General features: G+C 42.4%; 1 protein-coding gene across 4 annotated transcripts in view; it reads left to right on the top strand.

The window, feature by feature from the left end:
• Positions 1-18,526, top strand: part of LOC115585114 (plexin-B1-like) — a 73,806-nt gene that overhangs the window by 13,148 nt on the left and 42,132 nt on the right. The window contains exon 1 of one of the 4 annotated variants that reach the window (XM_030423235.1): positions 8,657-8,681. The exons of 2 other annotated variants lie outside the window; for them this stretch is intronic. The gene's annotated coding sequence lies outside the window, so the exon portion shown is untranslated. Of the gene's footprint in view, positions 1-8,656; positions 8,682-10,440; positions 10,905-18,526 lie in introns of those variants that run through there. One more of the 4 variants, XM_030423234.1, reaches the window with a different exon arrangement.

The following is an 18,526-nucleotide window of genomic DNA, read 5'->3' as shown; positions in this document are numbered from 1 at the left end:
TTGGACAGTGACCTACATTGAAAAGCAGCTGTGGGAGTAAAATACGCTTTTCTTGGACATTCTGAGCTGTAAGATAAATGTTGCCAAAATATTCCAGTATAATCATTTTTAAGGTATAGTATGGTGTAAAACAAAACAAACAAACCAACACGATGTAAACACTCAGAAAAGTAATCTTTCATCACTTATACAACCCATGAGAAGTATGTGGTTGTGTCTGTATCTGCAGAGACCCCTGCCCCTCTGTCTGTATTTTCTTGTTTTCTTAGTATTTTGCAGTGTGTGGGAAGTTTCAGGGCTTACGAATGTATAGACAGCAGTGGCTCTGTTTATTTGACTAAGAGCGGGGCGAGCTACACACACTCACACAGAGGCAGGGCAGAGAGCCAATCAGTGGACATGATGAAGCCTGCACTTCAGCTGCATTTACATAAATTCCGGAGGGTTTTGCAGAGAGGTGGGCGTTTTCATTTGTGCGTTAGAAGATAACCTCCGTAAAAATGTTTTTTTAAAAATCTAAAAATAACGTTTTAGTTCTGCGATTAACTGCTTTGGGAGGAGGGGCCAACTTTAAATGGTGGCTTCACCAACAGCAGCGGCAAATCCTGCATAGTATGTCTTTAAGTTATTTACGTTTTTTTATTTGTATTTTAGTTTGGTAACATATGAAAGTATATCTGCCAGCAGCCGCTTAGCTTCTCTTATTTTAGATTATCTTAGTTTAATTTATCTTAGCAGGAGACAGCTAGCCTGGCTCAGTCCATATGTAAGAAAATTCAACCTATCAGGCACCTCTTAAAGCTCACTGATTAATATGTACCCTTAGTTTTCGGTTGAGATTAAACAAACAAGGAGTAGCAGTTAATGAGTGAGCTGCAGATGTGCTGATTTGAAGATTTGGTTTTTGGACAGGGCCAGGCTAGCTGTCTCTCCCAAGTTCACGGCCGTAGAGACATTTAATTTTCTGAACCTGTCCACACACTGTCCGTGGTTTTTGACAGATGGTAGCTGCTCACTGTGCGTCCATTTCCAGGTGGGTCTCCTCCCCCCCCCCCTCTCTGTTGTTCTGGGTTTACACAAATGATACCTCCCACCAGGTTCAGCCCACAAGCTATGCAGCGTGCTTATTATTGTAATATCATGCTTTCACATGAAAGTGGGTGAATGCAATATGAGAAACAGACCAGAAGTTGTTGTTATGGTGGGCGCGTGTGTGTGTGTTTGTGTGAGTGTGTGTGTGCTTCAGGCCATCGCTGGTCTCCATTAGTTGAACAGTAGTCAGATCAAGTCTGTTTGTCCAGTTGCTGGATCACCCCCTACCAGGCTCTCTCGCTCTCTTTCTCACTCACTCACTCACTCACGCGCACACACACTCAAACACACACACACACACACACTGCACTGGCTACAATTATTTCTAATCCTAAACAAACTTTAACTTTAACCCTTGACTAACTATCTTATCCAAATCTCTTTTTTTCAGAATTTGGGAATCACATTACAAAACCCCCCCCCCCCCACACACACACACACACGCACGCGCACACACACACACACACACACACTCTGTGGCCTTCTGGCTTTGTGTCCCATCTAAATGGATCTTCCTCTCCCCCTCGTCTTACAGAGGCATGTCTCGATAGGCCATGTCCGTCTGCCTCTCTCTCCTCCCTCTGTCCCTCCCTCCTGTCATTCTCTGCCTCTTTTCTTTTGCCGGGGTCCACAGTTTGACCCCAGTTGCCCTTGACACATGCATTTCTATAGCTACAGCCAATCAATACAGACTCCTGTGGCCCAGTGTCAGACGGTGGGTCCACTAATTGAAACCAACAACAACCAATGGTGAGAGAGAGTGAGCATTTTCTTTTTGTGTGTGTGTGTGTGTGTGTGTGTGTGTGTGTGTTGGATTGATGAATGAGCAGGATGGAGGATCTGCCACATTCACATGGTGATCACCCAGTCCTCATCTAGTGTTGAGACCTTTTGTTTTGCTTTTTTTTGCACGATTAGCGAGAAAAATTGTACCGCAATCATGTCAGCTGTATGACAGCAAGATGAATGTGGGTTGAAAATTATGCATTCAGAGAGAGGGAGAAAAAAAATAATAGCAACCCACCTCAAGGACAAGGCTGGCATTATTCTGTGTTTTTTTTCTCATTCTAAACAAATCCCAGGAATCCCCTACCCTGCCTGTGTCTGTGGTCCGCACTCCAGTCATGCCTATTGAGGATGTTCTTGGACAACAACAGAGCTCCATGGCTCAGAGGAATACCATATATCAGTCTTTGGATACACACACACACAGTACTTCTTCATACGTCTTTTTATCAATCTCAGTTTCAATCTCAAATCTAAATCTCAGGTCATATTAATAACAGTTTTATGTGGGCAAATCATTTTTTAAAGAATGATGCATCAACAGAGCTTGTAGAAATGTGCACAATAAAAGTATTTTTCTTTTCCTTAAAAAACGTAATTATGATTGTGAATCAAGAATGTAAAAAGTGTGTTTCCTGCTTATAACAAAAAAACGCGGAAAAAAACGTAGTTCTACAGTGGACTTCATGCCCAGCATTCTATGGCGTTAACGTTAGTGTACATTAGCTATGTTATTGTTAGCAAATATTATCAATGTTAATGCTAACCAACTGGAGTTGTCAGCAATAGCTAGCTAGTGCTGGCAACCACCTAGCGTTAGCAACCACTTGAGGGGGCAGATGATTCGAACACATTGGTGTTGTAACATGAATTAAATGGAAGGGGGAGATGGAAATTAGTGGCTGGTTTTTACCAAAAACATCTCTAATGACACGACTAAAACAACATTGATTGTTTGATTGTATCAAATTTAACCAAACAGAGATAATAGCAATTAGCAATAATAATTTTTTTAAATCATTTGTATGGTGATTACTGATTAGTGGTTTGTGAGTAACACAGCCCTGTCTATGGACTGTCTGTATTGTCTGTTAATGTCTGTGTGAACCCAATAAGGCTTGTTGAACGACACACTAACACAAGGTGTGGTATGTAAAAGTAATACAATATATCTCAAATAACTATAAATCTGTATGGAGTCGGAAGAAGAACTGAAATTCCCATGAGCACATGATTTACAGTGTCATGGACGGTCTGTTGCCTTAAATGACAACGTGTGTTTTATTACTCATAAATACATGGAGCACTTGAATAAAGGATAGACGAGATCTCTTTCTCTCAAAGGACTTGAACACATGTTGGCTGGGTTGTTGTGTTGCATTAAGCAGCTGCACTTGTAAGCGAGTCTAATGACAAAAGAGGATGCAAATGGGCGATAAAGAAGAAGCTCTTAGCCTTTTAGCTTTTCTCTGTGTGACCGAAGCAGGTGACAACAGCACGGCGCAACTGTTGCTCTGACAAATGTGGAAAAAAAAAACACAGGATACGCTTTATAGAGTGTGGAATGGAAATAATGAAACCAGACAGTAATGTCTGCTAGGGTGTCCTCGGTGTCTGCAAAACACACGTGGAGTTCAATACTGAGCTTAAATGAGAACAAAAGTAATGTTGGCTTGGTTGGGTTGAGCAAAAAAACCGGGGGATGGGGGGGTCCTTTCAAAGCTACTGTAATTAATCCCAAGCATCAGTCAGACTATTCTCATTAATAATGCATTTCTTAGCAGCAGTCCTGACGTAGGGAGTGGATTCAAGTCTTTATTCAGAGATTCAGCAACAATGCCAGGCAACCCTCGGAGCCAATCTGCTTCAGCCGAAAGCCAGCCGCACAGAACAAAACATGTTTCATGTTCAGCCATGTTTCGATTTTCAAACAATAAACAAACAGGCCTGCCCTACAAAGCACCGCAACTCCAATTGTGGTCAAAATCGAGTTATGACTGAAATTGTGAAATCAGAAGTCAAAAGCAGTGAGCATATTATATTTGTTTTTGTTTATATATTTTGATTATGTTTATATAATTGTTAGGGTCATAGATCATGTAATTAGTCATGTTTTTTTTACGATATGAAGATTACTTGAAGAATACGTGTCTCATTGACACGTAACCACTGTTCCACCTGTAACCCATTTGGCTGCGCAGTCAAAAAACTTCAAAGCTGTTTTTCTCAGTCTCATTGTTGCTGTGGTTAGCCTTTGTAGGGCACAGGTTACGTTGGGATTGAAATACTGTTCATACTCACATCTATGCCTGTCCATAATCTGTCGTCATAGCAGAGTAAGGATACCAAAACAAAACGAGGGGTCAAGGTCTTCACCAAATTAAATGTAAACTTTTTTGAGCCTCGAATTGGAAGCTAAAGTCACCCATTTTCTAACCGAGTTGTCTCATTCATTGCAGAAATACCACCTGGTTCACATGGTAGGTCTGACTTACTGACTTTCCTCTATTGATACCATGACAGTTTAATCTGTTTTAAATGTATTTTGTCTCGGATACACAATCATCTTCGGCCTGTAGTAGCCTTAACCTTCAAATTCAAATCATGTTGAACCTGCTGCAAATCTGAAGTGTAAGAAGCTTTGCAGTGGGAACCTTAAGTAGTGGAAGAAGTGCTTAGCTCCTTTTATAGTACTTAAATAAAGGTATTAGTTAAACAATGTAGAAATACTTCATTGCAAGTGCTACGTAAGTATCCAAATTGTAGAACTAGATCTGCAGTGGTCTCCTGTGACTACAACTATTTTTAGGTGTTACATCATGAAATTGTTAGATACTGATGCATCCATGTGTTTGCAGTATTTTACTGTTGCAGCTTGTCTCGGTGGAACTACTTCATATATGGTCGGGTTTTTTAGTTGTATAGCTTCCAACCTTGAAATCCATTTCAGGAAAGTGGGGAGTCGTGAGATAATTCATGAGGCAGCAAAGAACAAAAGTTCACCGACACAAATTTGTCAGTATTTGGGCGTTCTTTCTGCAATACTCGAGAGTTATAAATCTTTGGGCCTTGAACCGTTCTTAAAATGAAACCATTTGAGACGCTTAGAGGGGGGGATTAATGGTTGAACCACTAAAAGCTCATTGGCAGGTATCAACATCCACAAAGGTCGGAAACCACTAGTTTAATTATTAATGTAGTAAGTTATTGTATCACATTATATGATATAGCTTATACATTATGGTCTCTGTCGGATAAATGCAGTGAAGTACAACATCCCTCAGAATTCCTCCTAGGAAGTGTAGCATGACATATAATATAACACATAATATTCAACATACAGGTGTACAACAAAATGTATCACAAAACAGTATTCCACTGATACACCACTGCATTTCCATAACTTTACTAGACTGAAAAGTGTAAGAAACCAATGTATGCATATTACCCATAATGCAACCCATTTAATTGGAGATTCAGGTGTGTTATGCTCGGAGCAGCTGATGTAGCTCCGAGCTTCAAGCAGAGATGAGCAGCGACTCAAGTGACATCACTCGAGGTGATTTTTGAGACTTTTCAGACACAGTTCCTTCTGGAGCCAAAGAAAAGCCTACAACTAAATTATTTCATGTATAAAATCTGCCCACTTCCTCTTTAAATACACAGTCTGTAAAGTAAATCTACTTAGTTTCCATTCAGCCACTCGGGACCTAATTTGATTAGTTTTTTATTTGTGCGATGCTCCCGCCTCATGGCCCCAGTGGACGCCAAGCAAGCTGTGTCTTGATCTGTTGTGTCCACAGTCTCTGCAAAGAAGCTGTTGCTATAACGAACAAGCCTGATGGCAAAAACATCTAAAATAGCTGCGTGAAATAATGACATTTCCCATTTAAGAAAGCAATGCACTATGTCACTGTGAGGACATTGGTGTGCGTGTGTGTGTGTGCGTGTGTGTGTGTGTGTGTGTGAGTTCCAGTCTGTGCGGATCAGTTTGAGATTCTGTTTGTCTTTCGCTGGTCTGAGCACAGTCAAAACCATGCGGGCAGGCAGCAGGGTCTCTGTAGAGCTGCAGCGGTTTGGCTTTGATCGCGATGTTTGCTTCCACAGCGGCCTCTCTTAAGTTTAGATACAGTGAACTGAATCTGGCTTTTTACGCGGCCTTTTGTTGGGCCTGGCTTTTGTTTCTTTTCGGTCAATTTTGATGTTTTTTTCTTTTCAATTCTGCCCTTTCTCTTGTTAGAATTTGCTTTCTCTCTCATTTCTTGCTCCATTTCTCATTATCACACACACACACACACACACACACACACACACACACACACACACACACTCCTTTGTATTTCCTGCCCCCTCCGTCAATGCTTTTTTTTTTTTTTTTACCCACTCCTCTCTTGGTTAAACCCCTCTGGTTTGATCAATCATTGATGATCCCAGGTGTCTCGAGGGCTCGGGGGAAAATCCTGATTGGCTGCATCCCCGCACCCACCCCACCGCACACACACTCTTGACACACACACCTTCTGCATCCCGCTCGCAGCCCCCTCCTTTCGTTTCAGGATCAAAGTTAAACCTAACTCCTTACCCTCTCCCCAATCTCGCCCTCTCCTCTGCCGTTTCTTATCTCGCCCTCGCCGCTCTCTCCCGACTGGATGTCGGAGAGCCAGCTTCAATTAAAGAAGCAGTGGGGTGTCCTAAGCCATTAGCCGTATTAGTGTTGGGTGCATGCCCGTGCCCCTCCTCGAACAAAGACCTCTCGATGCCTCCTGGAGCCGTTTGGTTGGCATTTGTCTGGATTTAGTGATATGTAGCCACGCTCCCTCTTGAAGACGCAGTCGGCGGTGGCTTGTCTTATAATGAAGCACATGATCTATGATGCTCCTCTCATATTTAATTGTGCATTAACTTGACTTGCAGGTGGATTTTACCCACTGTGAATACAGGGCTCCAGAGTAACTTTTTTCTTCTCCGTCCTGATAAACTGTTGTAAATGTCCCGTAGTGAATGACGCTGAAGTGAAAAACCCAAAATCAAATTTAGTTTCTTTACTTTGTAATTATCATCGGCTAGTTGTTAGTTAAAAGTATTTATGTCAACCTTTAACCGTTAAGTGGGAAGTTCCCACACGGAGCTTCTTACTGGGAACCTTTCCTCTAAAGGCAATCGTTGGTTAAAATGTGTGATGTGACTCCTCAGTTTAGGAGTGCTACTCGTCATTGTGGGAGATGGAGAGGGTTTCGAAGGGCTAATTCACTACCTCGCGCCTGAGTAGGTTACGCCATCGACAGTGACTGAACATGTAGAAAAGCACTTTGAGAAGAAAAAGGACGCGCTACGAGTCAAGCTAGCCAGGTCAGACATGCTAACGTTAGCTCTGACAAGCGACTGCTGGACAAACCAAGTGTGGAAATGGGACCAAGTATGAGAGACCAGTGCACTCTTTACTGTGAGCCTCTCTGACTGGCACCTGTTAGACAAGCTTGCTGAGAAGCTGACGTGATGCATCTCAGCTAGTTGAGACAACGTGCTGTTGCACTGAAAGGAAAGCGCCTCTTGTAGCATGTTTCATGTCATTCACGTTGTTAAGTCTTCTTGGTAAGTCGTTAGTTAGCCTACAGGTTAATGTGTGTTGGGCTATCAAAAGCAAAATGAACTGAAAATGATATCCCTAGATAAATTGGCATACAAGCATATAGTAATATATAATATAATATATTATGCTTCATGTTCCTCTGAACAAAAGCTCTCAGTCCTGACTTGTGTTTAGCTGTTAGCTCTGTTAGCTCCGTTACTGTTATCCGTCACACACTGCAGAACTCAGTTGTCCACTGGTTGCTAACAGCTAACTGCCTCTCCTCCTGCTGATTTAAATACGCGTTTGTTGTTCACGGTGGAACATTGAAAGAGAAAAATATGGTGGGTTTTCTTCGAGGAGTTTACTGTGTCCTTATGGATTCTAATGTGTCATATTATTTGTATTTGTTTGTAGGTCTTGCTCTGAGTAGCCAGCCAAAGATGGTATATAGGCTAGTAATATCATCAGAAGACGTGCTCCATTGTAGACAGTTTAGTTGACTTGCAGAGCGATAGTTCTGGGGGAATCTTCTGTGTTCATCACAAATCCATTTAGTTAGTGTCCTCAGGACATCTGGATGCGGTTGGTCTCAAGACCTGGGATGTGACTTCAGCCGATCCCTACAATTCGCCATTGACATTGTTGTTATTGATAGGAAAAGATGACAGCAGACTGAAAAGAGCGAGCTCATGTGATTAATGACATCCAAAATCCCTTCCCTGCTTTCTGGAGGGTTTTATCGTATGCTTAACCTTTGGCAATGATTCCTTTGTCCCCAGATCACAATCACACACCTCAGACCTTCAGCACAGCCAGACTCCACTCATCAATCATCTTTGATTTTCTGCCAGAGATTCAGATACTGGGAGAGCGTCTGCAGACGTGCTTGTGTGTGTGTGTGTGTGTGTGTGTGTGTGTGTGTGTGTGCGCGCGTTCACTGCGCATGTCGACTCTCACGTGCGTGTTCTTGAGCAAGATGGAGAGAGCACAGTCTATTAAGCATTTGACAATTGAAGACCTCCCACTCTAAAAGACCTGCTCAGATTGTCCGCTCTCGCAATCCCAGGAAGCTCAGGGGTGGTGTCGAGGGGGGGGGGACAAAGGCGTGTCTCCCGGGGGCGTCCATTTTCTTTCTAATGAAGCTGTCCGTCAAGCGTCTTGTTGACAGAAGGCCAGGATATCACGCCCACCTGCCTACACTCAGAAACCACCAGTTCGGGAGCTAAATGAGGTGAAGTCATTTTGAATATAAAAGAAAAAAGGAAATGGGAATAGGTCAAAACATTGTGATGGGAGAATTTCGTAGTGTTCATTTAGGTTCTGCACTACATGTGCTGTTACACAGCTCACTCAGCGATGGGGTATTTTCCTCAGCAGCGCAACTAAATGCTGCCACAAGCTTCATATTAAGCCGTCATAGTTCTAGTAGGCATGAGAGCAAAAATGAGTATCAAGTGACCGTGTCATTTGAATTGATGTGTTTCCTTTGTTACAAAATCAGAATTTTTCTATACTACTGTACTTTACTTACTTTGTTATCCCAGAGTGTGAATGGCTGGACAAAACCCTCAAACAATCTGGTATGCAGATGATCAAAATTGCATACGCTTTATTATTATAATTCATTTCTGAATTGCGTGTATACTTGTTGGCCATTAAACATTATACCTGCTAACTTGAACGTATTGGCATTGTGATTTAGAGCAAAGGGTTGGGAAATGAATTGGCAGATGACGATGTCCACAGTGAAACATCGTGATCGACTTTGACATTGTTTGGTGGAATGCCTGTGTGTTTCTGAATTCTGAAGTAGTCCTTTTGGAGTTGCTGTGAGGCAGGAGTTGCTCCCCACTGTAGTCAACCCTTTTCCCCCACGTCCCTTTGACCCACTCATCTTACCTAACCAAGAAAACTGTCTCCTGTCACCACTGACATACATCCCCATGCTGGGTCTGAAAGCGGCTTTGTCTCCACACCACATGAAACTTTGCTGAGTTTAGCTTCTGAAGCCTGAAACAAAGTTGGCTGGCTAGCTATACGGAAGAAGCTGAGCTAAGAAAAGCAAGGCAACAAATACCAATAGCACAACTGAGATAAATATGCAAACAGCAGCCCACAGAAAAAAAACACTGCTGCCACTTATATAACCAATCATCTGGCGTCCAACTAACGCTCAACATTGGGGGTTGGGGGCCTTTTAAAACACAATATTACAATGGTACAAGTCTCATTCGTCGATGACCGATCATGGCATCGTCTATTGGCACGACCCTATCATGTAAAGCTTAACGTTGATTATTGTTTATAGGGTGTTTGCTACTTTCTTTTTTATTAATTTGTTGTGACACAAAAATAATCCTAACTTTCTTAATTACTTAAATATTACTGATCATTGCATTTTTAATTTTTTTTTTTTTTATCATTAGAATTCAATGAAAACTGTCACTTTGTTACTTGGCATCAGTCTTCTTTAAATGAGGGGCTCACTCCACTCCAAGCAAACATGACATATGACACGTTCCTGGATCGGCACAGATCAATCAGATATATAGATTTCTTTCTGCTTCCGTAATTGTTTCCAGCTGTTTTTTGTTAATGTTCCTGAAAGCGTTATAGTCTTAAAGCTGTTTAACCAGCCGTTTTCTACCTTGAGTAAGCACCACACTGGGATCAGGAAGTACCCTCCGGTAGCTACCCAATAAGCATAAATCCCTGTAGGACTGTAGGGTGCGATCTGGAATGAAATGTGAATTAGGAACGCCTGTCACTGGTCCCTTTTTAGGGATTCAGAGGGATTATGTCTGCATGGGTGCCCTGGGTGCAGATGAAACACTTCTAGGATGAAAGTAGGCAGCCTTAGCATGCATACACATTGATGGTGACCGGCCATGCCGATGACGTACTCAGGCCGAGTGTTGTTGTATTGTTTTTCTGGTCAAAGAGTCAGGTAGCCCCCAACAACCAAGCACAAACAAACGCTGACAAAAACAGAAGGTGCTTTCAAAAGATTTTGCCGCCAAGGAGAGACACTAAAGCAACAGCACAAATCTGATTTTGAAGGAGTCATCATCATGTTTTATTTTCACTCTAAGAGAAATGGGGATTTATTTCAGGGCTGACCAATATACAGGAACACCTTAAAGGTTGCAGACGCCCATGCTTATATTTGATTTTTCAGCAGACGGACAGAGCAGACAGTGTGTTGGTAAAACTGACCCTACAACAGCTCTTTCATCGGACTGCCGATAGGGTAGCAAGTTCAGGTCACCGCTCCCGACTCTGCTGACTGCAAGCACCTACTCTCACTCAGCCACAGCGCTGTGTCAGTGCTGGAGAAAGGTCTGGTTGCAACTATTATTCTGGCAAAATAGTGCTGGGGTTGATTTTGTTTTGGTGGAACAGTACACAAAGAGAGGCCAACCCTGGCATTAAAATGGCTTGAAGCTCACAAAAGGTAAGGTGACACCTAGCTTGTTTGTATTCGTACCATTAGGTAGGGTAAATAGTCATTTCCAGCGTGTAGGTTGCCAACCAGAAGGTTGTTAGTGTTGTTCCCTCTAATGACAGGGATTTTAAAGATAATACACAGATAAACAGAAGACGATGTTGACTGGAATAGGCGGCCATTGGCATACTTCTACCCACAGTTTACATCCAGTGGGTCATACAAGCAAGCACCTATTGGCACTGCTTCAAAATACACAAAGCTATTAAGGACATAAATGTGTAACTCAATTTCTCCTGGAGTGTATTCCAGCTAGAGAAGCTTGAAGTCATTCATCTACAGGCTGCAGCTTGTATATTTCAAAACTTTTGCTCATGATGAAACCGAAATTGTCATTCAATGAGTATTCATTCACTTTGTTAACCATCGCTCTATCACCACTCCTTAACAAGCAGGTTACTCCTTGTCCCACTGTGAGTCAAGGTGTTACCTACAGAGTGCTGAGGTTACAGGAATACCTGCTGCTGAGTTTTGACAGCCTGTCATCATACTTGAACCCATCAAAGAGGAACAGCTAATGCTAGCTGGACCATCTCCTTCCTTCCCTTTTATCTTTTTGGCAATATGTGATTTGTAATGTGAATCCCTGTCTCCCTCGGCTGCCTATACAAGCCTGTGGACGATTTATTGAAGTCGTTAAATGCTGCTGGATTGTAGATTTCTTTGTGAAGGACTCCGGTCGGATGTTCGATGAGATTGTAGCTAGCATTAGTTTAGAAAGCTAAAGACAGGCCTCCAGCACAACGCAGAAGTTCCGCAGAGCCATTTGAAATCACTAAGAATACTTCATCAGTGCTATGGGGGCTTGAGTTGCCAAACTAGTCTCCTTGCAGTGCTGGCTCTAAAATGTCAGTCCACCACAGCTTTGGGAAATTGGTCCACCTACCCAAAGGCTTGAAGCTTAGGTGTGTTTCTACATATCTATCCATATGTGATCATACTGTTATCATTTAACACAATGTTATTTTGGGGGATAAAAAGTCATCAGTATTGTTGATGTCAGGACTAAGTTGGTAAAGACAAGTTTTAGAACAAGCAGAACAGTCTGGTAAGCTCAGAAAACGACATCATTTTACTGTAAAACAGCCTTTTAAAACCAGGAAAAGACAACACGTATGCGATATCGCCATATAACAACATCCAAATATCATGATAGCAATATAATATTGATATATTGCCGTGCTCTAGACAGGTCCAACCTCAAGAGTGTATATCCCTAGTTAAGTAACGATGTAATGATATAATGCCGCAGCGTTTCTCACCACCAGTCCTGCAGGGACAACAGCCGCAAAGAATCCCTGACTAAACATTTAGAATATGTGTGGCATCCAGATAGGCGCCGGAGATACCAGGCACGGTGGCCACAGAGGGAGAGACGGGCGAGAGGATTTGTTGAGAAGGGTGAGACAGAAGGGGGGGATGCAGGACCGGCTCCACTTAGCATGTTACGAGTCAAAGGTTCGCCGGGGGTCATGAGCTGCAAACTCATTCATGAATAAAACAAATCATGTTCTCTGATCCTTGTTTCAAACTCAAACATCCAGCAATAAGATCCTCGGGGAATAGACGGAGGGGGTTCTTTAGGCTTATTCTGGGCTTTTGAGAATATGTACTGTGTGTTTCATAACCATGGAACTTATTAAACTGGAGGATGGGCTGAAAGCAGACCACATTCTCTACTCTCAGCCCAAGCATATTAGCAATAATGTTCTGGTTCACTATCATTGGTCTTGTGGCTGGATATGGCGCTTTTTTTTTTTTTTTGCCTCCATTTTCTGCTGTGTAATTCAATCACTGAGCAGAAAATCACGCTTGATGTTTCCCAGAGCACCCTGGATCATAACATGATGCTGGAATAATTTTGGTGAAGATGTGCTTATTCAAAAAAAAAAAAAAAAGAAAAAAATAGAAAATGCTAAGAAGCGTCTCTGGCCTTATAAAGGGACAGAGCAGAGCAGAAGTGTTGTTCGACCACAGACAGTGTGACAAGCTGATTAAAATGCCCACAGACTGGGAGAGCTAGACCTCCACTCTCTATTCACTCGACCCAGGCACGTCGTCACGACAACGAAGGACGACAAAGGGCTTTCTCAGGCTATTGAGTGCTGTGAAAGAAGAGGCGGCCGTGTGTGTGTGTGTATGTGTGTGCGCGTGTGCGTGTGTGTGACTTGGAGTGGACATGTGGCTGTACAAGCCGTAGGTGGTAATGTATGCAGACCATCCACAAACAAATGAATACACATGCACGTCCCACTGCCACCTCCTTAGCATTCTGCCACACAATGACCATACCAGCGCGTCCTCGATGACGTGATGCCTCGTCCCAGCATATGGCCGGTCCAATTCAAACCGCAAATAGTCACAGACAGGCTATTTGAGCTTTCTTTGTCTTTTTTAGATGGGATGCAAATGAACTTTGCCTTTTTGTTGTACTCGTCTGTTTTTTTTTCCACTTTGCGACGGAAATTGCTCTGGAATTGGGATAGATTCAGTGTATTTAAGGGCTCTAAATCTCAGTCAGTGTCAGAACTGTTACACTGACTCATGGGTAATGTTTCCAACTTATGAGTGAAATCAAAATTTGGTTACTTCTCTGCTTGGGACCGGTCTTGGAATATGTGATGGTTAAGGCAAGACTACTGTACATGACTTTGGTCATGTGTTGCTTTAGTATTTTTATTGTGAGCTTGCTTGGGTTTAAAGGAACAGTTTAACATTTTGAGAAGTAAACATATTGACTTTTCTCCCCAGAGTTAGACAAGTAGATCAGCTAGCTTAGCATCAAGCTTGTAAACCGGGCATAACAGCTGGCCTAGCTCCACCTGAAGGTATCCATACTGTCCACCAGCACCTCTACAACTCAGTAATAAACAATTTTAATTTATGTTTAAACAGCAACATTTACAACAACGGAGCTGAGCTTTTGCGGAGTGGAACGGGCCGAACTATGTTACGGCTTTCAGAGAGAGCCTTGGACCGCGCATGGACGGCTTACGAAGAGGCTTTAGTCCCTGCAAACTCAGAAATCAGTTTCTAAATAGGATTAATGAAGTCCTAGATTGACAAGTTAAAACAGTTTTGGTTATATAACATGACTGCTTTAAGGCCGGTCGAGTTGCTGCCATTTGCAGCCTCTCCTTTCACAATGTAAGCTTATGGGAAAAGTGTTTGAAGGACCTGCACTGGGGAATTTTAATTGTCTTCAAAGCCCTGTGCTCCTCCAGGGGGCATGTTTTTAAAGTGTGTCTGACTTTAAGGGGTGATGTCACCTATTTCTGTGCACCAATCAGGATTGAGCAACATTTGAATATGAATCTGTTGACAGTTGGGGGTTTGTTTGTTCACTGTCAGTCAAATATGATCAACCACACCCATACAGGAGATTAGCTGAGTTGTAATGTGCAATGGTAGGATGTTTTTGTCTTTATTGGATTGTTATTTCATGTTAAAAGGAAAATAATTGGGGTTTTCAAGCTGAGTTGAAATCTTTATAGGAGGATTTAACACATTACCCACATTTCTATCTAAATAACTTCAATCAGTGGACAAGCTTGTCAGTAAGCAGACACAGGCTCCTGCTTATTCAGTTGTTTTGTACAAGTGCAAGTGAAAGTTTTTGCTTTATCATCTATTCCTCCCCTTTCTCACGTTGTCATTTAGTGCGGCCGACTCTCCCACGGGAGGCCCGAGAGCTGAGCTCTGTAATTGTGGCAGGATTTGTTGGCTGCCGTCCGCGCTGTTGTGGTCCAGCCCTGTCAGCTGAGGCCCTTTCTAAGGATCTGACCAGCAGTCACTTAACACGCTCCGTCTTACACACACACACACACACACACACACACACAAAAGAAACACACATATCCACAAGATAATGAAAGCACACAACCATGACCTGAGCTACGTAAAGGCTGCGAGGACCACGCTTTCCCATCAAACTATATTCAAACATGCACTTTTAGATTTATAACGGACATGCTTATTTAGTGGTCATATTTTACTGCACTCCTGGGTCACTTGGGTCCCACAGTCGTTTTCCTGTCACTGGTGAAAAAAGTTAAATTGGGCTTCAGCTGCTATTGTCAATCATTTTCATTCTCTCTCGCTGTCTCTCTCCGTCTGATTAAGTCCGTCCACCTCCTGCTTCCTCCGGACCGCTCTTTGATCCCTGCGCCTGTTGAATGTTGAACTTAAGAATTACAGCACCATCAGTTCCACTCTGTCATATTTCGGTGACAGCACCCGTCTCTCCTTTCTCCCACCTAGTCGAGGTCAAAAGGTCAGAGACATTGTCATGCACTGGGAGAAACACTCCGAGAATCATAGACTCAGTCTGCCTTCCTGTTAGATGGACATCCATATAAAGTAAAACCTCTGAATTTTCATTGTTGCATTGCAAAATATATATTATTAATCTATATATTAAGGATTTTCAAAATGTGCAGGGTGTGAAGATATTTGAGGCTCCAAAAGTGTTCCTATAAAAAAATGTGACATTATAAAATACAGAAAGTAATTATATGAAGGAGTGGAGTCAAATATATAAAAGAAGTATTTGATTTGAAAGTTCATACTTGTTTCACAAAGGCCTATTTCAAATTGTTTTTTAATTTCACAATGGCATTTTTCGTTCTTAACGACATCATGACATAATGTATTTTATAACTTTTCATGACAGCATTGTCACAATCCCCTCAACTGGCGCAGTGGAGGCCTAAAGTTTAGAGAACTGAGCTTTTTACTGGATGGTTGCAGGTTCAATTCCCAGATTTAGTCAAATGTAGCGACACTAAGGTTCCCTTGTGCAAGGGGCCTTAGCCTGAGCTCCAGTGGAGCTGTAACTGAGTGAATGTGATCAGGGCGTTCCTTAAAAGGAGAGCATTGCTCTCAGTGGATGCCTCATGAATAAGTGAAGGTTTTTAAAAAAAAAAAAAAAAACAACTTTCAGCCCAATACATGCGGTTATCTGATCAGCTAACTGCTGCTGTTAACTCATTGCTAGTTAGCACAAGCTGGCAGAGGTCACCTTGTTAAGCTGAATTAACTGTGGGCTAAGTTACTGTGTCCGCCTTGTGTTTTTTTTGTAATAGCAGCTGGTTTGGCATTATTGTTCTAGCTAATAGAAGTTAACTAACTACACTAGGGATGCACACATTGTAAAATCCCAGACTGGTACTGATACCAAAAAAAGAGGCAGTAAAAAGAGTGTACGCTAGCTGATACTGACTTTTGGCTGAAATATTGGTACATCCCTAAACTAAACTTGGAAACACTGGTCGAGTTTGCTGAAAGGAGAAGAGGACATGTGATTGGCTGAAAGGCAAGAAGATGTCATTGGGAAAATTCCACAATGAAATGAACCAGATTTTTGAGGGAATTTTTAAACAATAAAAATGGACAGAATGACTCTTTTATATTTCATTATAATGAATCAGGTTTTGATAATTTTCCCTGAATATTGCACAACTTAATTCTTCATTTATATATTAGATTCACTAATTTAGGATGATATCTTCCATCCTGTCTTAATTCCCTTCTTCATAGCAGGCCGTGACTTGTAACAGTAGGTTTAAAGTCCATTTATCCTCGTTTTTACATCGGCATATTAATGATTTTGCCGTACTTTCATCAAATGGTCATTTTGGCCTTCACTGATAATGGATTTTGTAAAAATGGGCACTTGAGTGGTTATCGTGAATAGAATAGAGATTATGAATACGTTAATCGGTGATGGATCATAGCAGATAAAAGTCCTTTGGTCTTACAGTGGACGTCTGGCGGCGCGTGTCACGCTGTACCAAGCAGCTAGGCTTAACACCTGCTTTTCCCAGGGAGAGCGTTACTGTCTCCAGGGTGAAAAGATCCTGTCATGAAACGGGCTGAGCGAGTGTGTGTGTGCGTGTGTGGGTGTGTGGGTGTGTGGATGGGTGGGTGTGTGTGCACATGAAAAAGTGTGTTGTGTCTCTGCTCCTCTGTAGATGTGTGTGTGGACTCTCTTTCCAAGGGAAGTGGCTTTTATCCTGTGTCCGTTCAGCGCAGCCACTTGGTGGGAGAGCAGTGAAAGGGACACTATTCCCTCCAGCAGCAGACAGACAGAGAGCCCCTTCAGCACACCGGAGGGACCGAGAGAGAGAGAACCTCTGTGTCTGCATGTGAACTGAGGGGAGGGAGATGGCCATTGACCCTAACGAAGGCGACGGAAGTGGAGGGGGGCCAAGCATGTGTACATCTGCCTCTCATAATATTAGCGCTCTGTCTGATCTAACCATCTAGAGAGAGACACACAACCAAAGACTCCACTGTGGACGTACATGCTGGATGTAAATTGGGATTGGAGCTGACATGAAGGGTGATTACCCCTCCAGATTGTTGTCTTGGTCTCATCTAGAGTGGAAAAGTTGATTTTGTTATGCATGCTTTTTGTGTGTTTGCTGTTTCACTGACAGTGACGGTTGTGTTCAGCCTGTTTTTTTTTTTTCCCTAGAGTTTTGGTTACCTTTTAGGACAACTGATGCGGCAAAAGATGTTATCGGCAGTAAGGTGTCCAAGCATGTCTCCAGGTTTTATAACCTCAGCTGAGCGTGATCTGTTTTTTTCTACCCACCTCTTTCGTGAGAAACACGAGCATGTTGTACGTGTTCCAAGCTTGAGAGACGGCAGTATCAGAGTCAACCCTTAGAACTTAGCCAAACATTTAGGATGGTGAAACTGTGGAGTGTGATCAGTTTATTTTAGTTTAAGTTATGGACGCATGCTAACCCTAACCCCTAAACTGCAGTTAGTTTGAAAGTTATTCCGATTGTGGTCTGATTTACATCATGATGATTTTGGGTTCCACACCAAGCAAACATATTTTTCATCATCTGGAGAACAAGATTTTTAGAGCAGAGTCCTTATTTATAACAATTTTCTTGTATTTTTATTTGAACAAATTCACAAGATAATTTCCAACGGTGTGCTTGGGTTTGATTCAAAAAAAGAAACTGAAAATAAGAAACCTTTCTGAAGCAGGTTCTAAGAATCTCATTGGTAAAAATGTACACACCGAAATCTGTAAACCTCAAATCAACTTAAATTGACGACAGGCGCAGTGTAATTTCCCCCTTCATAATGCAGCACAAATGAGGGTTTAGCTGGGAGTAGCCATGGACCAAAAGACGTAATCTAACTTCATCACAGCGATGGAAGAGACACCACACCAGGCAGCACGCACTAACCGGTGGAGTAAATGGCGAGTTGACAAATGAAGCGGAACATGTAGCGTGGGAGTGTGTCACCGCTGCACATTGTTCGGAACGCTGGTGATGATTGTGGCGAGCAGAGGGCTTGACGGGGAGACATTTTTGCTAGTGTGTTACAGAAAAACATCAGTCTTTCTTCCACTTCCTGTACGGGCAAGAAGGACATTTTCAGGCTTTTCGAACACAGCGATTCAACGTAGCTCTGTCGACTCCCTACTTTTTAAATCAATTGAAACTATTTAATTGGTGACGTCTGTTCTGTATCTCTTACATGGTGGCCTGCGTCTGGTTAATGAAAGTCTCGCTGAACTCAAACAGACACTCTCATGCTCTCTC

This window comes from Sparus aurata, chromosome 7 (assembly GCF_900880675.1).
Source record: "Sparus aurata chromosome 7, fSpaAur1.1, whole genome shotgun sequence".
NCBI lineage: Eukaryota > Metazoa > Chordata > Actinopteri > Spariformes > Sparidae > Sparus > Sparus aurata.
This window is presented reverse-complemented; position numbering and strand designations above follow the sequence as displayed.